Here is a 24,868-nt window from a genome sequence, read left to right as displayed (position 1 = left end):
CTCTCCTCTATGATCACAAAGAGGTAAAGATGGGAGCCCAGCATTCAGTAGCCATGCCCGCACCTACTGAAGAAGCTGTTCTGAGAAAACGAAGACAATAGATAGAGAACAGCATGGGTGAGAGACACAGAGAATCCTTGCGATGTTCCAGTCTCGGGTTCCGGCCATCGCTGTGGCCAGCTCCAACCAGGACGTTCCCATGTTTTCATTATGTGAGCCAATTTATTCAAGCTAATTCATGTTGGATTTTTTCTCTTGCAACCACTGGGTTTTGACTAAGACATCTTAGCAAAGTTGTAAAGAGAATTCACATAATGACCAGGAGCACTGGTAAAATTTTCACTCATAGATGTACTGTGCAAACCAGATGGGTGCAAATTCAGCTATTTTGTAAATTCTGGTGTGGCTCTAGAAAATGCTTAGCAAATATGGCTGCTTCTTCCCATCTACAGATACCACCACAATGGCTTCCATTGGTTCAAAGGATTTATACTTCCCAAAGCTTTTTTTTTAATATAAATTTATTTAACTTTATTTTTGGCTGTGTTGGGTCTTCATTGCTGCGCATGGACTTTAGTTGCAGCGAGCAGGGGCTACTCTTCATTGCAGTGCGCGGGCTTCTCATTGTGGTGGCTTCTCTTGTTGCAGAGCACAGGCTCTAGGTGCGCAGGCTTCAGTAGTTGTGGCACACGGGCTCAGTAGTTGTGGCTCACAGGCTCTAGAGCGCAGGCTCAGTAGTTGTGGTGCACGGGCTTAGTTGTTCCGCGGCATGTGGGATCTTCCCAAACCAGGGCTCGAACCTGTGTCCCCTGCATTGGCAGGCGGGCTCTTAACCACTGTGCCACCAGGGAAGTCCCTTTCCCAAAGCTTTTACATTCATTATCTCATTTGCCTTCCACCATAACTCAGCCAGACAGGGAAGGAGATTTTAGCATCCCCATTTCCAGGTGAGAAGATGGAGCCACCATGTGGCTAAATGACTTCTTTCTGTAATGCAGGGATTTAGAATGAGATCAGCAGTTCTCAAATTCAATCAGTCATGAGCTGTGTCATGACTGATTTGATGCTAATGGTTAAAGTACCAGGACTTGAGAATAATTCATCTTTTTAAAAAGAATACATTATCCCTGTAACAACGTTAATTCTTGCCAGCATTCAATATGCTTTCCTGGTAGGAGGAAAGGAGTGGAGTTACAGCTGGCATATTGGGAATTCCCATGGGATTGTTATAAATGTGAATATCCAACCATGTGCATTCCAATAGTTAAAAAAAAAAGAAAGGTTGAGTCAATGGGTAAGCCAAAGGCTGAGTCAATGGATAAGCCAGCCATAGAGTTGCTTCCAGCTCTAAAATTGGATGATTCACCCCAAATAAACTATGAGTTGATGGCATTCAAGATCAAAAGAGACCACTTTTCCCTGTCCATGGATCTTATTAAGGATCACTCACTTTAAAGAGTTGTAGGTTGATCATAAAATGTATCATCCAAACCAGGATAGTTTTAAGATAAAAAGGAGCATCAATGGAATGGAACATCAGGGCAACATATTAAACAGGAATTATGTTGAACAAACCAGGACTGGAATCACCCTAAGTATATGTAATGCAAGAAAAGTACATTTATATAACTGGAAACTGCCAGAACGGCCCCAAGGGACATCACTCTACAGGTGAGTTGGATGTGTCTTGGTTTCAGTTCCCCCAAAAGCAGACTCTAAGATACAGATTTCGGGGAGAGTAGTTTATTAGGGAGGTAAAGGAGAGTGTGGAAGTGAGGCAGGGAAAGAAAGGTAGCCAATAAGAGTGTGTCCTCAAGCCAGCAACTGCTGAGGCCAACTGGAACAGGATCCCTGAGGTGGTCACAGATGTGCTGCCCGCATTCCCCCTTGAGGAAGGACTTGCTGTCCACCTGCAGGGAGTGGGGTCAGCAGATGGCCCCCAGCTGTCAGCTCCTTCAGGGTCTGCCTTAGGGGCAGAGAGCTGCCTCGTTCAAGGTCACGTCCTTCCCAGAGCAGCCTGCACTGCTGACCAAGCAAGGCCAGGCTGTAACGGCTGCCCATTTCCTCCAGATGCGGGACGGTCTGATGGGCAGTCCTCGCTCCAGAGCTTCCCTCTGGGTTGGCCAAGCCTTTGTCAAGCTAGTATTGCAGCTAGACTTTTCCTTTCCTTTCAGAGGGGCTGATCCTTAATAAGCATTTTGTTTCCCAAACCCCACGTAAGCATCTGCTTCCAGAGAACCATCCCAAACCATCCCTCTAGGGAAACCCAGTGTATCCATCATGGTTTTTATTTTCTGTATCTTATGATGTTTTGACATGCTGGGGGACCTTTCAGACTTGAGAGGAGACTGCCCTTATAGGGCTAGCTAATTCCTAGGGGAGGTGGACTGCTTGCCTGGAATATGTCTAGTCATGCACAGACCACCTGACCCAGTGCCACGTCCCCACCCACCTGCTTATGTAACTCACATACCAACCCACTATTTCCTCTGTCTTAATCATCCCAGAATCAGGTCCCAGACAACTGAAGACAGCTCCTATGCCCTAGAGCCCACTGGAATTATTCAAAGGAGCCCATCCTAAACTGTTTAACTGTCTCTCCTTTTCTGAAGAAACTCCAATAAAGGCTCTGGCTTAGGCTTTTCTCTTATTCCTGCTTCTGCCTCTTGATCAAAACCTGATGCCTTCCCTGTGGCCCTGAGTGGCATGGCATGTCCCCTTCTCTCAGGAATGTAAGCAATAAACAGTCGTTCAATGGCATTGGCTTCTCCAGGTCATCACTCAATCTGAGAATGCCTATAGCACCTTTATTTATAATTGCCCAAATCTGAAAGCAACCAAGATGTCCTTCAAAAGGTAAACAAACAAGTGAAAGCAGTCATTCTGAAAAGGCTAAACTCTATATGATTCCAACTACATTACACTCTGGAATAGACAAAACTATAGTCAAAAGTAAAAAGGATTCTAGTTAAAAGAGACAGGAAGAGATCAATGGTTGCCAGCACTTTGGGGGAGGGAGGGAGGAATGAATAAGTAGAGCACAGAGGATCTTCAGGGTAATGAAACTACTTTGTGTGATACTACAATAAGAGATATATAACATTACGTGTTTGTCAAAACCCATACCAATGTACAGCACAAAGAAGGGCCCTAGTGTAAACTAGGGACTTTAGTTAATAATAATGTATCAATATTGGTTCAACAATTGTAACAAATATATCACACTAATGTATGATGTCACTAAGAGGGAAAACTGTGACAGGAAGAGAGAAGAGGTATATGGCAGCTCTCTATACTGTCTGCTCAATTTTCTGTAAACCTAAAATTGTTCTAAAAGCAAAACAAAACAAAAGTGTATGAAAGAGGAAAGATGGGGGAAAAATGGATATTTTTTCCAGGACAGGGGGAAACTTAAATTTTCAAAAAAAATAACAGAGGTAACCCACAAGATACCACTTCACACCCATTAGGATGGTTATACTTTATTTTATTTTTATTTTTTGGCTGTGCCAGACCTTAGTTATGGCACGTGGGATCTTTTTTTTAGTTGCGGTATGTGGGATCTTAGTTGCAGCATGCATGCGAGATCTAGTTCCCCTACCAAGGATCAAACCCGGGTCCCCTGCATTGGGAGCGTGGAGTCTTACCCACTGGACCACCAGGGAGGTCCCAGGTTGGCTATACTTTGAACACACACACAGAATAACAAGTGTTAGTGAGGATGTGGAGAAATTAGAATTCTCATACATTGCTGGTGTGAATGTAAAATGGTGTAACCACTTTGGAAAACAGGTGATTCTCATATGACCTAGCAATTCCACTCCTAGGTAGACACCCAAAGGAATTGAAAGCAAGGACTTGAACAGATACTTGTATGCGAGCATTCACTGCAACCTTGTTCACAATAGCCAAAAAGTAGAAACAGCCAAGTGTCTGTCCATGGATGAATGGATAAGCAAAGTGTGGTGTATCCATACACCAATGGAATATTCTTCAGCCGTAAAAAAAGGAAGTACTAATACATGCTACAACATGGATGAAACTTAAAATCATCCTGGTAAGTGAAAGAAGCCAGAAAGGAAAGGTCACATATGGTATGATTCGATTTATATGAAATATCTAGAATAGGCAAATCCACATAGACTAGCGGTTGCCAGGAGCTGGGAAGACGGGGGGATAGGAAATGACAGCTAATGGGTATAGGGTTCTTTTGGGGGTGATGAAACAGTTCTGGAATTAGATAGTGGTGTTGTTTGCATAACGTCGTGAATATACTAAAAACCACTGAATTGTTCACTTTAAAAGGATGAATTTTATATTATGTAAATTTTATCTTAATTTAAACACAAATAGCAGAAGTGCCAAACTATTTCTCTCTCCTTCTTTGCTAAGATCTACATAAAAATGGAGCTTCCTAGAAGTAACCTACTTATGGGTAATGCTGATTTATTAAACGGAAAAATTTGTTTTTCAAAGGCTAAACTTTTAAATTTCTAGTTAGTGTTTTATGGAATTCCCTGGTGGTCCAGTGGTTAGGACGCCATGCTCTCACCACTGAGAGCCCGAGTTCAGTCCCTGGTCATGGAATTAATATCCCATACGCTGTGCAATGCAGCCAAAAAAAAAATTTCTAGTTAGTGTTTTATTAAATAAAACTACTGTGCTTGCCTCTTAAGGGGAAAAATATTACAGCAAAAAACAAAACAAAACAAAACAAAAAACCCAGATACCTACATGCATGTGACCCACCACTTAAACAACAATTTCTTTCTGATTCATGGGATGTAAAGCAGTCACTCAATTTCTAGCATCTGAGATTCCTGAGGAACCCAGTTTCTCAATAGGGATGTTTGCCAGGACACCTACAAGCAAAGATTACGTTCATAAACGGACTGCATTTGAGTTAGCACTGGGTGTTCTGAGATGCACGGAGCCTGCTGGGTATATACTTTAAAACACCATCTCTAGATCTATCTTTAGTCCCTGCCTTCCAGCTTGTGCTCATGAAAATAAGTACATCCACATGATAGTGGTTTCCAGGGCAAGTTTGACCTTACAAAGCACACAATTCCAGTATGTTGATGGATTTCTAAATGGTGATTTATGGGAACCCTTATGGATATAGGTCCTCCAAGTCTCATTCTTTCATTTAACAGATATTTACCGAGCACCTGTTATGTGCAGGCACTGTTCTAAGCACTGGGTTCAAGAAAGAAGGGGCCAGAGAGTCCTGTGCCTCTGTATCTGCTTCTGGTCACAGAGCCAGTTTATAAACCAACTGTATATCTTTGTGCCGGTCTACAGAACAATGATAAAATGCCTCTGATGTGCCCAGCACAGAGCTAGATGCAGGTAAATGAGGCTCTGGTCCAAGAAGTTCAGAGAAGGGAAAAATGGTCAATAAATAAAGGGAAAATGTTAAACCTTGCTAGTGTTTATTTATTTATGTGCTGCTGTGTTCCAAAAAAAAGATTTAAGGCAGCTTACAAGGATACATAAAACAGCCAGATTGCATAAATTATAAGTAGGAGAGAAGGGAGAAAAAGAAAAACAAAATAAGAATGAGGACGAAATTGGGCCAGAAATGAGACTATATGATAAATTCCTCTATGCTTGTAGCCTGGTGTAGTCTCTTGTGTAGTAGATGCAGCTGGGGCCCTGCCCAGAGTCCCTCAACGCTCCTCTCTATACACCAAAGGATGCTCATTGCTACACTTGTGACTCTGAGTGAGGGCTTTGTTCTGGCTGTGGAAGCACACCCGGCCAGCAAGCAGGATGGCCTGGAAGTTCCAAAGAGTTTGTGTCCCTAGAAACAGCCCCACCCAGTGATGGATGGGTGTTGGTAGAGGAATCTCCCAGCTTCCTGTCCTTCCACTGAGATAATGTGAGGCCTGTTATCTGCAGTATCCCAGTGCCCTCTGGGGATGCTGAGCTCCACTTGCCTGTAAAAGTCACTCGCTTGCCACATGCCCTTTATTGGTTGTCTTCCTTTCTGTGTTGCCCTTTCCCTCTCCCCATCCTGTTGTTTCCTGGGATCGTCGCCCAAATAAACTACCTGCCCTTGAATCCTTGTCTCAGAATGAGCTTCTTGGGGAACCCAGCACAAAACAGCTCACCGTACCCTCATCTGCTATTTATTGTAGAACTCCAGGCTCCTGCAAAGTTCACTCCCTATCAGGATTTCTGGGGGTGCCCAGGAGGGAGTCACATATGGTCAGAAACAAGTCTAGTCAGCTACGATGTTTGTGGATTTTTCCTCTTTTTCTCCTATTCTGGGCACCCCTGTATCAACCAGGCACGCTGCTATTTCTGCTGCTTATGACCGACTACCTTGACTGATTTCCACTTTATCCAAGAGTCATCTCCACCTTGTATCACTGGGGATCACCTTTCCTACCAGGCACTGCTGCCTCCTATCAGGTACTAACTAACACAAGGTGCCAGGTGCCAAAGCAGTTGGATGTTCAATGGTGATGTTCAGTCGAGGCGAATGCCTCCCAGCCACTCTGTGTTCCACCGTGTGGATGAGTTGCTAGACCAACATTGATTTGGGGACCAAGAAGAGGTTTTCATTAAACAACACCCTTAGTTTTTACTTACAGCCATAGCCACATAAAACTCAGGCATGGTAAGTCCATAAGGACTGGTCGTGAGAACTAATCTGAGTGACAGGTACACCGCACTCCTCAGAAATCACCCATCCAAACTCTAGCCAAATATTAACCTTATTTTGAGTCTGACTTATTTATTTGACTGATCTGTCTTTCCTTTTGATGAGTTATCTCCTGGGGGTTCTTGGGCCCCTGGTGCAAACAGGGTACATGCAAGGTGTCTTGGTATATGGAATTATTAACTAAAATACTATTGAATATTGGAGGGCACCTACCCAAACCAATCAGTTCTTAGTTCTTTCTGGCAATTATAGAACAGGGTCAGCTGTCATTGAAGCTACTACTGGATCATCTGTGTGAGAAAAAAAGAAAAAGCATCTGGTTACTCTTGTGCTCTAAAACCTTCAATGGCTCCCCATTACCCTTAAAATAAAATTTAGACTTCTTAACATGACCTACTGGCTGCTGTTGGCTCCTGCTTGCCAATCCCATCTCCTATCCCTTTCCCTTTTGCTCACCACATCCTAGTCATATGACTTCCTTTCTGTTCTTCAAACACATCAAACTCTCCTCCAACTCAAGGCCTTTGCGTCTGTTGTGCCTTCTGCCTGGACTGCCCTTCCCATGGCTCTTCCTATGGCTGAATCCTTTTTCTTCAAGTGTCTGCTCAAATGTCATCTTCTCAAAGAGATTGCCCAGTTACCTGACCTAAATTAGAGACACACACACACACTCTCCCCACCATTTGATAAAGTTACTCTTTACCAAATCATTATATTAATTTTTTTCCATAGAACTTGTCAGAATCTATGATTATCTTATTCATTGGTTTTCTGTCTCCTTTCACTGGAATGTAAGCTTCCTGAGGACAGGTACCTTGTTTGGTTTTTTGCTGCTAAATACTCAACACCAATCATAGTGCACACAATATCCATCCAATATGTTGATGAGTGAATGTACGTAAACAAGTGCTTATTTTCTGTTCTCAATAGCAGAAAGATGCATACTTTTGTTTCATCCAAAACTGAGAGTATATCATTAAGTATGAGTCAAAAAGCAGGGAGGCCAGCAAACATCCCTTATTTTCCCTCATTTAAAATATTTTAATGATTGTATCATAAAACATTTCCTAGTGATTCTGATCTGTATGAACATCAGTAACTGGCAGGAGAGGAGGAAAGCTTCATCAAACTCCCCAGCTTAACGCATAACCAATTTCTGGTCCAGGGTAAAGTCTAAGGAAAGGTCAATAAAATTGGCAAACATTATTTCTAACCAACTTTTTCACATGATAGCAAAAAAAAAAAAAAAGTTCATGGTAGGGAATTCCCTAGCGGTCCAGTGGTTGGGACTCTGTGCTTCCACTGCAGGGGGCATGGGTTCAATCCCTGGTCCGAGAACTAAGATCCTGCATGCCATGTGGCATGGCAAAAAAAAGGTTCACAGTAGGTGCTCAAAATTTTTTTTGAATTAGTATCTAGTTTGAGTTAGATCTTTCTGTTGTGGCCTCTCCCGTTGCGGAGCACAGGCTCCGGACGCGCAGGCTCAGCGGCCATGGCTCACGGGCCCAGCCGCTCCGCGGCATGTGGGTCTTCCCAGACCGGGGCATGAACCCGTGTCCCCTGCATCAGCAGGCGGACTCTCAACCACTGCGCCACCAGGGAAGCCCGAGTTAGATCTTTTGACTAGACCAACACTGTCCAATAGAAATATAATGTGAGTCACATGCATAATTTTTTCCCCACACACATAATTTTATATTTTCTAGTACCCACAATGAAAAGAATAAAAAGAAACTGTTGAAATTAATTTTAGTAATACATTTCATTAAACTTAGTTTTCCAAAATAGTATCATTTCAACATGTAATCAATATTTTTAAAAAAGAGGGCTTCCCTGGTGGTGCAGTGGTTAAGAATCCGCCTGCCAATGCAGGGGACACGGGTTCAATACCTGGTCTGGGAGGATCCCACATGCTGCAGAGCAACTGGGCCTGTGTGCCACAGCTGCTGAGCCTGCTCTCTGGAGCCCGCGAGCCATAGCTGCTGGGCCCGCATGCCACAACTACTGAGGCCCGGGCACCCAGAGCCCGTGCTCCACAATAAAGACAAGACACCGCAATGAGAAGCCCGCACACTGCAATGAAGAGTAGCCCCCGCTCACCAAAACTAGAGAAAGCCCACGCGCAGCAACAAAGACCCAACACAGCCAATAAATAAATAAATTTTAAAAAAGATAAATTAGATCTTTTACATTCTTTCTTATTTTATACTTACAGCGTATCTCAATTGAGATGATAAATTTGTTGTCCGTGCCGTGCGGCTTGCAGCATCTTGGTTCCCCAACCAAGGATTGAACTTGGGTCCTGGCAGTGAAAGTGCCAAGTCCTAACCACTGGACTACCAGGGAACTCCCGAGATGATAAATTTGATTGGAAATTATTGCTTTGTATTTAGATTTCAAAAATTTAGACTTGAAAAAGTAGATTCATGACCTTTTTTTTTTTCCTTAGATTCCATATATATGTGTTAGCATAGGGTATTTGTTTTTCTCTTTCTGACTTACTTCACTCTGTATGACAGACTCTAGGTCCATCCACCTCACTACAAATAACTCAATTTCATTTCTTTTTATGGCTGTGTAATATTCCATTGTATATATGTGCCACATCTTCTTTATCCATTCATCCGATGATGAACACTTAGGTTGCTTCCATCTCCTGGCTATTGTAAATAGAGCTGCAATGAACATATTGGTACATGACTCTTTTTGAATTATGGTTTTCTCAGGGTATGTGGGATTGCTGGGTCGTATGGTAGTGCTATTTGCAGTTTTTTAAGGAACCTCTATACTGTTTTCCATAGTGGCTGTATCAATTTACATTCCCACCAGCAGTGCAAGAGTGTTCCCTTTTCTCCACACCCTCTCCAGCATTTATTGTTTCTAGATTTTTTGATGATGGCCATTCTGACCGGTGTGAGATGATATCTCATTTAGTTTTGATTTGCATTTCTCTAATGATTAATGATGTTGAGCATTCTTTCATGTGTTTGTTGGTAATCTGTATATCTTCTTTGGAGAAATGTCTATTTAGGTCTTCTGCCCATTTTTGGATTGGGTTGCTTGTTTTTTTGTTATTGAGCTGCATGAGCTGCTTGTAAATTTTGGAGATTAATCCTTTGTCAGTTGCTTCATTTGCAAATATTTTCTCCCATTCTGAGGGTTGTCTTTTGGACTTGTTTATGGTTTCCTTTGCTGTGCAAAAGCTTTTAAGTTTCATTAGGTCCCATTTGTTTATTTTTGTTTTTATTTCCATTTCCCTAGGAGGTGGGTCAAAAAGGATCTTGCTGTGATTTATGTCATAGAGTGTTCTGCCTATGTTTTCCTCTAAGAGTTTGATAGTTTCTGGCCTTACATTTAGATCTTTAATCCATTTTGAGCTTATTTTTGTGTATGGTGTTAGGGAGTGTTCTAATCTCATACTTTTACATGTAGCTGTCCAGTTTTCCCAGCACCACTTATTGAAGAGGCTGTCTTTTCTCCACTGTATATTCTTGCCTCCTTTATCAAAGATAATGTGACCATATGCGCGTGGGTTTATCTCTGGGCTTTCTATCCTGTTCCATTGATCTATATTTCTGTTTTTGTGCCAGTACCATACTGTCTTGATTACTGTAGCTTTGTAGTATAGTCTGAAGTCAGGGAGCCTGATTCCTCCAGCTCCGTTTATCGTTCTCAAGATTGCTTTGGCTATTCGGAGTCTTTTGTGTTTCCATACAAATTGTGAAATTTTTTGTTCTACTTCTGTGAAAAATGCCAAAAAAAAAAGTCATGAAGAACCTAGGGGTACGATGGGAATAAAGACACAGACCTACTAGAGAATGGACTTGAGGATATGGGGAGGGGGAAGGGTAAGCTGGGACAAAGTGAGAGAGTGGCATGGACATATATACACTACCAAACGTAAAATAGATAGCTAGTGGGAAGCAGCCGCATGGCACAGGGAGATCAGCTTGGTGCTTTGTGACCACCTAGAGGGGTGGGATAGGGAGGGTGGGAGGGAGAGAGAGGCAAGAGGGAAGAGATATGGGAACATATGTATATATATAACTGATTCAGTTTGTTATAAAGCAGAAACTAACACACCATTGTAAAGCAATTATACTCCAATAAAGATGTTAAAAAAAAAAAGTAGATTCACATACCCAAGGAATTCCAAAAATACTTAAAAGTTTTTCCAATAATGGAATCAAGTTTATCAGTTTTAAAATTTAACATGGAAATTAATAGCATTATGCTAAGTAAAAGAAGCCAGACACAGAAGGTCACATATTTTATGATTCTGTTTATATGAAATGTCCACAATAGGTAAATCCATAGAGACAGAACATAGGTTGGTGGTTGCCAGGGGCTGGGGGAAGAGGAGTGAGGAGTAATTGCTTAATGGGTATGGGGTCTTTTCTGGGGTGATAAAAATGTTCTGGAACTGAGTAGAGTTGGTGGTTGCACAGCACTGTGAATGTACCAAATGCCATGGAATTGTTCATTTTAAAGTGTTTAATTTTATGTTATGTGAATTTCACCTTGATTTTAAAAATTGAAACTAATAAAATTTAATTAAAATTATAACTTCAGTTCCTCCATCACACTAGCCTCAATCCAAGTGCTCAACAGCACTAGACTGACATTGTACAGCACGGGACCAAGCTACTCTTATGCCGAGGCCAGGGCTTTTAAAATCATTTATTTCTGTTTTTACAGGACACAGCTTCCCAGCACTTACTGAAAGCTTTCAAGGTGAAGTGTCCCAGTTTATTTAAGCACCACCTGGCAGCCACTGAAGTGTCACGTTTCTATTTCACAAGAGTTAGCCATGAATCTGATTGCTACTGTTCCACATGATCAGCACGTTTTGGGTGACAGATTGTTAAGTCCGTCACACTTCTGAGCATGTTGTGATTCTTTAATAGTTTTTCTGAAGGGTGCCCGGCATCCAGAAACTTGTGGTCTGTGCTTCAAGAACATTATAAGTCATTATAATGGTTTCCAACAGCCATCCCCTGCAGGGAGCTGGAGGGGAGCAGAGAAGGAAGATCACAGAGAGCAGGCACTGTGCTGGTCACGACACACATGAAAAGAGCAGCTTAAATGATTAGGAGCGTAAAACCTTAAGAAACCCCAAGGATGATTCATAGGGCTCTGAAGGATCTGATGAGCTCACATGGCCCATCCCAAATGAGTACAAGTAATTTGCTCTTTTCTTTCAACTCCCCCAGAGATAACGCTCAACAACCCCTCTTGTTTTTCTCATTGCACTGAATCATACCTCTCAGGTATCAAGAAGTGTTCCTCTAAGACTTTCTTATCAAAACTTCTCCTATTAGTTTATCTTTTAAACCTCCCAGCTAAGCCTGAATATCAGGACCCTTTACCTGGAAGTATCTCCTTAGCATTTTCTCATTTTTGATGCTTCTATATCCCAATATGATTCTTCAGTTTGTAGCCTGCCTGGACTGTTTATCCTCTCTCTGTTTTTCTTGCTCCCCACTGCCTTTTTTTCGCCCCTCTTTATTAGATTGGAGAGAAAAGTAAATAAAGTTTCCACTGGTCAGTTTTTTCTTGGCCAGTCTAATAGTGGAAATGTATTCAAATTCTACCTTTCTAATACTGGAGTGATAGCTGTCACCATAAATCTATACCTCTTATTTATTGATAACACAGACGGTGGATAGTTTCTTTAAACAGCAATGACAACAACGGTAAAATATAAACCGTGGTGGCATATTCAGTCCTGTTGCTGACAAAAGTGATGCCTTTTATAGATGCGTCAGGAGAAATGACAAATATTCCCCAAAGAGTGTCCGTCTTTTATACCTCTTTCAAGGTTAAATTTGGCTGTGTGCAATGTCTTGCTTGCAAAATTTTGATTGCAATTAACAGAAGTGTCCTATAGTTAGTGTAAACAAAAAAAAAAAAAAAAAAAAACCGAATGAGAGAAGAAGAAGTTAATGAAAGGATGCTAGAGGTATTTTGTGGCATCAAAGGAAGAGTTGAACAATTAAAATTTAGAAAAGGAAGAAACCAAGGGTGAGTTTTGAGAATTCAATAGCAACTAATGAACTTTTTCTCCAGAGCACTGCCATTAAAGAGCACACACTTTGTTCCAGGTCTCCTCCCATTTCCTTCCTTTCTATTTCCAATTTCAGATTCCTGGGAGAGAGCCCAGGGTGGGTCAGGTGCCCTTAAACAGACTTGGTGCAAGAGAAAGATGAAACTAGTGTTTAAGAGGGGTGACATTTGATTTGCTCAAATGAGATAAAACATGTAAGGCGAACTGTGTTTTCCGAAGATGGCCACAATCGTGACTTCCATCCCACACACTCTTCTGCAGTGTGACCTTGTCACTCCCTCCTCATCAAGAGGTGTTCTGATCCCTCCCCTTGAACCTGGGTGCCTTAATGGCTCACTTGTAACCCATGCAAAAAGACAATATCAGTGACAAAAGTGACAATGCTCTTTGTGCCCCATTATTAGTGTTGACACAGAAAATATAGGACACACGGTTAGCTTTGAATTGAGGATACCTGACAAATAATTTTCAGATAAACAATGAATATGTCTAAATGGGACATACTTATACTAAAAATTGTTGTTTATCTGAAATTCAATGTTAACTGGGATTATTATGTGCTAATTCTGGCCATCTTATCCAGTACCTATTCTCCCTTTCTTCCTTTTAGTAATAGGAGTTTCAGCCCAGCTAGAGACTGTTTCCATGCCTCCCTGGCAGTAGGAGTGGTCATGTGACTAGTTCTTGTCAGTAGAACAAGTGGAAGTGAAGTGTGTCACTTCAGCAACTTGCCCACTCAACTCCTCCATTTCCCCCCTTCTCACAGGATCAAATGATGATGCAGTCCTGGAGAGCCAGCTTGGACTGTGTAGATACAGACAGTACCCACCCCGGTATGGCAGAGCAACAACACAGAAGGAACCTGGGTCCCCATTCAGCTTCCAGGAGCAGAACTGCCTCATCGCCTTGGACCAACTCCTACCTATGGGCAAGAATGTGAGAAAGGAGGAAATGTCTAACTTGATTAATCCCTGTATTTTGGGGTCTGTTTGTTATAGTAGCCTATTCATGGAAATAATAGAGCTGGGATCACTGCACTGGATCTGAAGGGCCTTACAGTTCCTGCCTACAATCTAGTCATTCAGAAACCCAACAAGATCCAGTTTCCACACATGCAGGGAAGCTGAATTGTATGCTTTTATCTGGATTCCCATGAGACCTGGCAGCCTTTTGAGATTTCTGCCTTGCTCATTTCCATTCATATGCTTGTAGTAATAGGAGACCATTTGGTTCTTGACACCAAAAGCTCCTAAAAAATTCTCCCCTTTAATCCTGCACTTTTCATTTATACGTGTCCTTTCTGTCTTCCCTGCAAAATGTGGGCTCCATGAGGACCAGCATCATTATCTCCCTCCACTGCTATTTCCTAGCACCTAGTGTGGTACCTGACGCAAAGGAGGTGCTCAGTAGAGGATGGATGGATGGATGGATGGATGGATGGGTGGATGGATGAAAAACTAGACTGTATCTTATAGGAAAGAAGGCTTTATGGAATTTCTCCCCTTAAGTTCTGAATTCCTTCTGTCTTGACATTCTCTGTGTCACTGTGACATTTGAATAGGCCACATTCCCTTTTTTATCTCCAATTGTAGAGGCTTGCCTCAACAGAAGTGTTAAGTCAGGGAAACACGCCTTTAGGGCCTTCCTTTTTAGTTTTTTCTACAATCTTACAACCTTCTTGATAAGCACCCAGAGGCCTGACACTATGGACCTTCCCCAATCGTAAACAAAGTTTCCTTTCCTTGGTTCTACTTACTTAGCCTGGTTCATCTAGAAAACAGAGACTGAGACAAAGATTAATGTGCTGACACTTTATTTAGGAGGTAAAATCCTATGGAAGTGAGGATGTGGGAAAAAAAGAGAAAAGAGGTGAGAAAAGATGCAAAGCAACGTGATGCATTTCCATGCTGGCCACTGATCCCAATCGTTCACAGCAGGAAGCTGAAGCTTGTTTGCTTGGCAGACAGATTTTTCCAGAGGGGCCACAGAAGAAACCACAGCTAAGAGCGGATCTGTGAAGGGGAGGAAGGAGAGAGAATGTATCTGCTCAGCTCTCTCCCATTTCCCACTTCCCAGTGGTCAAGACTCATTGCTTGGGAAACTAACTTCCCTACATTTCCTGGTTGTGTAACCTGGCACCTTGCAGCCACCCAGGCTGGAAAATTCCCATGCATGGCATTGCATCAAGCCCAGAAGTAGAAGGATAACTCAGTGTGGGTAGGAAGCTGATCAGGAAAGAAGAAAGAAGATGGTAGTCGAGAAACCTGGAAAGGTTTATAAAGTGCAATTCCCCTGCATGACTCAGGTCCATTCATGCCCTTCCATAGGATAATATTGGGCCACCATTGTGTCTGTAAGAACCACATTGCCCTTACTCTTTCCCAAAGAGGAGAGAAACGAGTTCAATCAGTTACAGAGTTTGTCTCAGGAAGGTGGCAGTCACAAACTCCAGGAAGGCTGAGACAAGAGGATTAGTGACACAAGTTGCAGTCTGTGGTAGAAAGAATAATGCCCCATCCCCAAAAGATATCCATATCCTAATCCCTGGAACCTGTCAATATGTTATCTTGCATGGCAAAATGCATATACGATAAAGTTAAGGACTTGGGTGAAGGGGACTGTAGCCTGGATTATCGAGGTGGGCCCAATCTAATCACATGAATCCTTAAAATAAGAGAATTGTTCCCAGCTGTGGTTAAAGAGAAACAGGACAACATAAGAAGGATCTGAGTAATGCTACGTTACTGGCTTTGCAGTGGAGAAAGGGGGCCACTAGCCAAGGAGTGTGGGCAGCCTCTCAAAGTTGGAAAAGGCAAGGAAACAGATTTTCTCCTAGAGCCTCAGAAAGGAAGACAGCCCTGATGACACTTGATTTTAGCTCAGTGAGACCCATCTTAGACTTCTGACTTAAACAACTGTAAGAAAATAAATTTATGTTTTTCCAAGCCACAAAGTTTGTGGTAATTTGTTACAGCAGCAATAGGAAACTAATATACAGTCTCTACTGCTATAGCAAGTCCTAGGGCCATAATTCATTTATCATCTCCCTCCTCCACTACCCACCGGGATTTCCCTCATCTTCAGCTAGTATTTTTGTTGGTCAAGGTGACTTGCCTGATGGAATACCCAGACGTTCATCCCCAAGGGGTGCGAATGATTAGGTGCCCTTGTCGGGTCGCAGTTATTGTAACTGCCCACTAACAGTCATCCCAAGCATAGAAGTATCAAGTGATAACACTAGTGAACCCTCTGGGTTCCAGACATTCTCTATCCTGCCCCTGTTAAATACAGTTGAACCTTGAACTACGAGGGGGTGAATCCACGTACAATTTATAGTTGGCTGTCTGCATCCATGGTTCCTCAGCAACCATGGATTCAACCAACCATAGACCAGATCATGTAGTACTGTAGTATTTACTATTGAAAAATATCCGAGTATGAGTGGATCCTTGCAGTTCAAACTCATGTTGTTCAAGGGCCAACTATAGCAGCAGCCCTAGTAATTCCCCCGGCAATCAGAACCGATTAACCCAGGTAGTGCAGTAACTCCCTTCTCTGTCTGTTGGTTCAGTGACATGAGGAGCCCAAAGTGACTAAGTGTTGTCACAATGTGCAATTCAGTGGAACCCTCCCTGTGTCCCCCAGCCTAAATGCTCCTCCAAAAATTAGAAACGCTTACCCTAGAGAGCCCAAGTTTACAGGGACGAGAAGCACAGAATCAGCAAGTGGATCATTGGGTATAATTGTGAGAAAGGCACCGTCTCCACCTCTGCCACCCCAGTCACTTTGTTCATGGGCCCATTGTGCAAGCTAGGAGGGCATTGAACAACAAGCCCCAATGAAGACAGAATTTCTTATTCTTTTTTGTATAACCAGCATAATAATGCTTTTTACATAGTAGTTAATATTGTTTATTTATTCAACAAACATTTAGTGAGGACCTACAATGTGGTAGACAATGAAATAGGTTAAAAATACCTGCTAAAAGTATCGGTGCTTATGTTGTGTTGGATTATATGGAAGCAAACACCAAGGTAGAGTTTTTGAGGGGTGCAGGATATTTAAAGGTTGGGAAGAGGCAGAAGGCAAAGAGCAAATGCAAGCTTGACAGAGCCTTGGTCAACCCATGGCTTAGGCCGCTTGAGCTGCTAAAACACAATACCATAGACTGGGTGGCTTATAAACAGCAGGCATTTTTCTCACCATTCTGGAGGCTAGAAAGTCCAAGATCAAGGTGCTGGCAGATTCTGTGTCTGATGAGAGCCCTAGGTCACACAGCTGTTTTCTTGCTATAACCTCACGTGGCAGAACGGGAGTTCTCTGGGGTCTCTTTTGTTAAGGGCACTAATCATCCCCCAAACGTCCTACCTCCAAATACTATCACCTTGGGGATTAGGTTTCAACAGACAGGTTTTACGGGGACACAAACATTGGGTCAACCCAGCAGGAAACTCATAGGACAAAACAGCCATTCCTTTCTATGTCCTCATCCTTTTAGCCCTGATGCAGGCTGCCCTGGGAAGGGCATGATCTCAGGTGAGGCTGACCCTGAAGAAGCTGACAGCTGGAGGCCATCTGCTGACCGCATTCCTCACAGCTGGGCAGCAAGCCCTTCCTTGAAGAGGGATCTGAATGGGACATCTCTGTGTCTACCACAGTCCACCTCTTGCTCTGCTTGGACCCCGCCTCCATGTACTCTCCTCCATGGACTGGCTCCTCCATGGCCCCATGGGTCTCTCTTCTTGAGGGAGAACTTGGAAGCGGGAATTAGTGAGCTGAGCCGTGGCCCCTGCTGCTGCAGTTGGTCCCCATTCTCTTCCTCTTCCACTACCCGGTCTGGATTCACCTCCATCTCAGCTACCACCACTGCTGGCTTTGGTGTCTTAGCTGGTGATGTGACTCAGACCCTTATCGCTGAGCTTAGCAGGCAGGAAGTTTATTAGAGAAGGCTCTCAGCACGACACCTGTGGGGCAAGTGAAGGAAGCAAGATGGGACAGAGAGAGAAGTTGTGACATAGTCACAGCGAGATTCCAGCTGACCCCTCAGGGAGCTCTGAAGCTGGGCTTACCCTTCAGAGCTGTCCCCATCTGGGGCCAAGAGGACTGGGCCTTTTCTGCCCCTGCCTTGACTTCTCATTGGATGCGAGCTGCCCTGGGGAAGTGGCTGTGACACTGGGTAGGATGGCTTTCTTCTGCCGAGGATGATTCTCACACAAGGCTGACAGCTGAGGGCTGGTAACGGGGGTGTGTCAGCTGTGACAAGTGCCCTTCAGTCCCGAAGGGGGACGGCTGGTGCCAACCACAACAGCCCCATCTGTGTCCAGGACCCAACACTTGCCTCTCCCTGTCGCGGTCTCAAACTTGGCACCAGTCAGTGTTTCTCACTGACTCCTCTTTCCAGGTATTGTTATTGTAGTAAAATACACGTAACAGAAAATTTACCATCTTAACCATTTTTAAGTGCACCGTTCAGTATTGTTAAGTACATTCACGGCATTGTGCAACCAACCCCTGGAACGTTTTCATCTTGCAAGGCAAGCTCAATAGCCAGCCATTAAATAACTCCTCATTCTTCCTTCTCCCCAGACCCTGGCAACCACCATCTGGCTTTCTGTCTCTAGAAATGTGACCATTTTAGGTACCTTATATAAGTGTCTTTTTGAGACTGTCCTATTTCACTTAGCATAATGTCCTCAAGATTCAACCATGTTGAAGCACATATCAAAATTTCCTTCCTTGGTAAGGAATAATACTCCATTGGGTGTTTCTACCACCTTTGGTTTATCCATTCATCCGTCAGTAGATACTTGGGTTGCTTCCACCTTTTGGCTATTGTGAATAATGCTGCTGTGGACAGGATATACAGATATCTCTTCAAGACCCTGCTTTAAATTCTTCTGGATAAAAAGCCAGATCTAAGATGTTTTTGTCTGAGACGTTTTTAATCTTTCATTGGCTTAACTCCTTGTAGACCCAGACAGAGGCGAGGATGAACCACCTACCTTCTTGTTAAGGAGGCAATCCTATAAATCAGAACACTCTGGGAGAGTCAGCTTGATGGATATCAAACCTGGCTTATGATTAATTATGAGCCAATATATGCCATCCAATAGTTTCTGTTTTTTCCACCAAAGGGAAAGAAACCATCTGTAAAGGAAATTTCCCACATGCTGCTTGAACTGTTTCACCTTTTGTTATCGTAACCACCAAGGTTAGTTAATCACAAACAGGACTTTGAGAAACAGTCTCTGTGATGAAAGAAAATAAGGCAGGCAGGGGCCCAGCTCATTACCATACTGAAGCTGATGAGGGTGTCTTTGTGTTGATGAGGGGAAAGCAGGGGCTGACAAGGGAGAGGTAGACCCTGGGAGGTTGAGTAGAGTTAAAAAAATTTTTGCCAAGAATCTAATAGTACATCATTTTGTTGGCCTGATTGTTTTAGGCTAAGCAATACCTGAGATTTCAAACAGCAAAAGTGAAAAGTGCATTCTTTATGAATTTTTAAAAACAACTCAGGCTTCTTGTCCAAGACCTATTTATTTGGACAAACACATACATTCAGAGTTTATTTCCTCTGTTTTCATTAAAGTTAAATCCAATCTGTATGACTCAAGCCAAAAGTTAAAAGCAGCATCAGATGTCTTTGGAGCTTTTCTTCACCCCAGGTAGCCAGCTGAAATAAGAAAGTGATCAAAGTAAACTTAAAAATCAGAACTCATTTTCTTAAGGAAATTCTCAACTCTGCAACTCACCCACACAGAGCAAGTGGATAATTGATACTGAATACAATAATGGCAAATTGTATGCATGCTTCCTAAAATAAGCAGAACTATACCACAGTGGTTGGCAAGGAGGCTTAAAATAAATAAATAAATAGATAAATAAGTAAGTAAGTAAATAAAAATAACAGAACTCCTTACCACAAAAGACTCACTTTTAATCATCATTTGAAATAATACCAGATGACTATGCTTCACACCCTCAAGAATGTGTTCTGAAAAGACTAAACCCTAAAAGTTACGTTGTTAGGGTTCAATTTTTAGTGAGCTGCAGCATAACTAAAGTTGGTAAATTTATCCTCTTGGGACATTCCCATTTTTATGAGAGCAATTGCATGTGATACTGTATATTTTCTCAGTTTTGTACAATGATTCTATACCTTAAATGACTTCCCTGGTGTTCATTTCAAGGAGAAAAAGAAATTGGCAAAAAACAAAACAAAACAAAAATCCCCAGCACATCTCTGACTTTCTCCATAGTTCCCCCTTTAACTGGCCAAAACATGGACAAATCTAAAACCCCCTTTCCCTTGCTAGCTGACTGAGACAGCTGGCTCTGATCTGACACTCTGATCAAACAATTTCCTCGCTTAATTCTTCCACTCCTTCTCCTCTGGCCTCTTCCTCTCTCTCCTATATTTGCACCCTCCCAAAAGGGAGTCCCACTTACTCAAAACTTCAAGGGAAAAACGAATGGAAGGTAAATGAGGTAAGTGGCCCAAACCTGTGTGAACAATGGACTTTTCACTCTTCTCTAGGTGGCTTTGACATAGAAAGCTTTCCCATACCCAGGAAATGGTCATGAATTCATTTCTTAAGAGTAACAGTTTGTGGTAATACCTAATTCACAATATCTGTTACACAAGAATCTAATGAGCTTCCATAACCCAACTTATGTCCTGAAGATTTAATCTTAGCTTTAAAGTCAAAGTCGATTTGTATGAAAAGAAATTTTTATCATGGAAGTCGCAGCTGTCTTTGATAAAAATTGTATCCTTCACTTTTCATTGTCAAAACTTTCCACAGCTGACACGAACCATCCTGATCTGTTTGCAGACATTGCAAAGGCTAGTTACCATAATGACCTAAGTGTTAAATTAAGGTCAAGAACTTTCTGGAAATGTTGTCACTACATGCTGACATATGTGACCAATATAGTGGGTGAGCTTAGGTCAATACACACTAACTTCTGTTTTCATGGTTAATTATAATAGAGATAAGGCATTTGTGTATCATTCATTCATATTTAGATGTTTACCATGGCCACATCCAAGCCATCCTAGCCCACCTCCCCAGTTTTTTAAAGGTGTCCAGCGAGTCTGTAAACTCAGTAAATGATCCCAGAGTCAGGCAACCAGCATTTTCTGAAAGTTTTCTTTGATGTTTAATTAAAACCCTCAGTGCAATTAGCGAACAATTGATCACCACTGTGATGGTTAATTTTAGGAGTCAACTTGACTGGGCTGAGATGCCCAGATAGCTGGTGAAACATTATTTCTGGGTGCGTCTGCTTCTGGAAGAGATTAGCATTTGAATCGGTAGACTGACAAAGAAGTTCACCCTCTCCAATCCGTTGAGGGCCTGAACAAAACAAAAAAACAGAGCAAAGCTCTATATGCTTTTTTTTTTTGCTTGAGCTGGGACTTTCATCTTCTGCTGTTGGACAGTTTTCTCTTCCAGTTCTCAGGCCTTTGAACTAGGAATTAGACTTACAATAGCAGCCCCCCAGTTCTTGAGCTTTGGGCCTTGGACTCAATCGCACCACCAGCTTTCCTGCTTCTCCAGAAGACATATGGGCAGATGGTGGGACTTCTCAGCCTCCATAATCATGTGAGCTAATTTCTATCATAAATCTCTCTCTCTCTCTCTCTACATATATATATATATATAGATAGATAGATAGATAGATAGATATAGATAGATATAGACAAAGATAGATAGGTAGGTAGATAGATAGATATCTCCTATTGGTTCTGTTTTCCAGGAGAACTGATACAACCAACCTTCAGTAAAATAACACAGGGTATGTTATTACCTGTCTCTGGTTAAATAATTCTCTTCATTCACATTTTCTTTGTAAGTTCTATTTACCAATTGTTTAACCATATTTTGTGATTCTCTGAACCATCTGCTAGTTTTGGCAACATATACTGACTCACAATTAGAAAGCAGCAAAGTGAATGGTGGCCAGTCCATCTCTTTGCTTTAGGTCCCCTGGACCAAGCCTAGTTTGCTCCAAAAGAAACAATGTCTGTCCTAGGCTCAGACCAGCTCCATTTCATTGTTACTCTTTTGCACCTGCCCCGGAACTACCTTATACTTACTATTCAGCAGCTTGCCCACACCTGGAAACCCCTAATTTAGCCCAAGAATTTCTCTAGTCTCACCCAAAGTCCTGCAAATCTCATAAAACCCCTTGAATTCACAACAAGAGCAAAAGTTCTCTCTCTGTAATGGCCCAGAATTCTTCCAAGGGACAGTAGAGAAAACTATAGACTTGAGAGGTGGCACCAAAAAAATAGGGTTTTTTCCCTATTGGCCAGTCTCAGTCAATAAATTCTACAATTTGAGAGCATTCCTTTGGATGTTGGCAATAAATTGCCAGGAAGGTTAAAACATACCTGTGTGTAATCCATTGTCATTATCAGTCATGACTTCATTGGCATCAGTCAATTTCTCATACTGGCTACAGTGGCCAGTTCTTAGGAACTTGCAAGCTGGGTTATGTGAAGGCCGGAGCTTGGGGTACTTACTGCCTGTGGGGTGCTGGCTTTGTCTTGCCAGAGCACAAAATCCTGAGGGTGTGGGGTGCCTGGAAGCAGAGGGAGGGGCACTAAATGAAGAGGTAAGAATAGACAAGCAAGGTAAATCCCTCGCAACTTTGCTTGTGCTTTGAGAATAAGAGTTATGCAGATTCCAACAGAAAAGAAGCAAATGTGTTCCGTGAGGTCAGACTTTGCCTACCAGCAAAGTTCATACAGTAATAATGCCTTGGAGAATTTCCCATCAATAACAAGATCAACATTTATATAGTGTTTATTATGTGCGGGGCACTGTTCTCAACGCTTTACATGTATTTATTTATTTAATCATTACAACAACTCCATAAGGTAAGCACTATTTTTTTTAACTTTTTATTTTATAGTGGAGTATAGCCTGTTAACAATGTGATAGTTTCAGGTGCACAGCAAAGTGACTCAGCCATACGTATACATGCATCCATTCTCCCCCAGACGCCCCTCCCATCCAGGCTGCTGCATAACATTGAGCAGAATTCCCTGTGCTATACGGTAGGTCCTTGTTGGTTATCTTTTTTATTTTTAATTAAAAAATTTTTTTTTTTTTTTTTGCGGTACGCGGGCCTCTCACTGCTGTGGCTTCTCCCGTTGCGGAGCACAGGCTCCGGACGCGCAGGCTCCGGACGCGCAGGCTCAGCGGCCATGACTCACGGGCCCAGCCGCTCCGCGGCATGTGGGATCTTCCCAGACCGGGGCACGAACCCGTGTCCCCTGCATCGGCAGGCGGACTCTCAACCACTGCGCCACCAGGGAAGCCCCTGGGTAAGCACTTTTTTTTTTAATATGAGGTTTTTTTAAAAAATTTATTTATTTAATTTATTTTTGTCTGCGTTGGATCTTCGTTGCTGCACGCAGGCTTTCTCTAGTTGTGGCTCGCGGGCTCTAGAGTGCAGGCTCAGTAGTTGTGGCGTGTGGGATCTTCCTGGACCAGGGCTCGAACCTGTGTCCCCTGCATTGGCAGGTAGATTCTTAACCACTGTGCCACCATGGAAGCCCTAAGGTAAGCACTATTTTTAAACTCCATTTTCAGACAAGAAAACTGAGCTTCAGAGACATCTATGACCTGGCCCTGGTCTATTGTCTAAAAGGCTTTGAAATCTTTGATTTGCCAGCACATCAAGAGCAGGTCCACATTTTAGAATAGGACTCATGTTAATTAAGATTACTACGTCCAGGGACTGACTGAAAAAAAATAGCTCTTCCATGGTGACTCATGGCTTATGTTTTTAAACCTGAGCTTTGCCTCCACAAAACCAATATATGAGCTCCTATATTTGTCCTCATGTAGTGCAATGGCTTGTCCTGTTAAATTTCTGTTTGAGACTCCCTATTATATGGTATCACTGTATCAGCTATACCATAGAGCTATGCAACACAAAACACAAAATTTCAAAGTAAAACCGCAAACAATATTGTCACTACTTGTCAATTAAAAGGACAGACTTCAATCAAGAAAATAAATACATTATTCATGGGTGATAAAGCAATGTGATATTGGGTTAACAACAACTTTGACAGTCTTAACATACTTGCTTTTTAAAATCTGCAAGAAACAAATGTACCAGCTGAATGCAGATGAACAAAATCATTATAGGATTAACAGTTTTCTGACCCACTTACTAAAAAAAGCTGAATCACTCAATTGAGACCCAGGGGAAATGCAGATTATACCTTTGCCATACTTGGTTTTTCTTCAATTAAATTACATTCTGTAACCAGTTTTTGAGTCCTTGCCATCTTCTTTTCTTTTAATTGGGTGATTTCATTTGCCTTCTTGAATATAAGCCTTTGCAAATTCTTGATTTTTGTAAATGCAAATGTATAATAGAACATGCATCCAGCTTTTTTCTATGCAGTTATTTTCCAAACCCATCAGGGAGGCCTGCTTCTCTCCCTAATCTTTTCCTTTATTAGATTGGGGGTGGATGGGTGGAGTGAGCTGTCAGGAAGAGAAGTCCAATGCTCTTTGCTTACAGATGGGAACTGAGGAAGACGGGGGAAACGGTCACTCCACCTGTAGTCACCCTGGCCCAGTAAAAGAGAGGCGCTTCCATTCCCGCAGGCATGGAGCCATTGTGAGCTGTTTCCTATCACCAGGCCTTGACTAATGCTTTTCCAACTACAGAGAATAACCTTTCTCCTCCTGTCAAGTATTCTAGCCCTTCTCTTCCATCCAGTGTAGCTTCCTTTAAGGAGGTTTCTTCCAGATGAGGAAACTCTTTTCATTTTCAAGCCCATTGATATAATTCCTGACCAACATCTCATCAACAACTCACTCTTAGAATTGCTATGTTTATACTGATTATATGCTTATTTCCCTGGACAGGCCAAATGTCCTCGGCCATAGCCAGATCAAAGGGCATGATTGTGTGATTCTCCCTCTTTTTTCTGGCTTTCTTGTTTCTGGCAATAGCACCATCATTCTGTTTCCCAGGTTAGGACCTCAGAGGCATCTCTGCATCCTTCTTTTTCCTCATTTCCACTCCCTAATCTCCAGTCAGTCTCCAAATCCTAGCAATTCTTTCTTTTCAGCCTCTCTGACATCTTTTCC

General features: G+C 42.4%; 1 non-coding gene across 1 annotated transcript; it reads right to left on the bottom strand.

Moving 5' to 3' along the window:
- Positions 1–8,947: 8,947 nt before the first annotated feature.
- TRNAE-UUC lies at positions 8,948–9,019 on the bottom strand. The gene has a single exon. It is a non-coding gene; the product is annotated as a tRNA-Glu (tRNA).
- Positions 9,020–24,868: the final 15,849 nt, after the last annotated feature.

The sequence above is a fragment of the Monodon monoceros genome, unplaced genomic scaffold, assembly GCF_005190385.1.
Source record: "Monodon monoceros isolate NGI ecotype Baffin Bay Population unplaced genomic scaffold, NGI_Narwhal_1 Super_Scaffold_1, whole genome shotgun sequence".
NCBI classification, from domain to species: domain Eukaryota; kingdom Metazoa; phylum Chordata; class Mammalia; order Artiodactyla; family Monodontidae; genus Monodon; species Monodon monoceros.
Note: the sequence above shows the minus strand (reverse complement) of the source record. Positions and strands in the feature narration are given on the sequence as shown.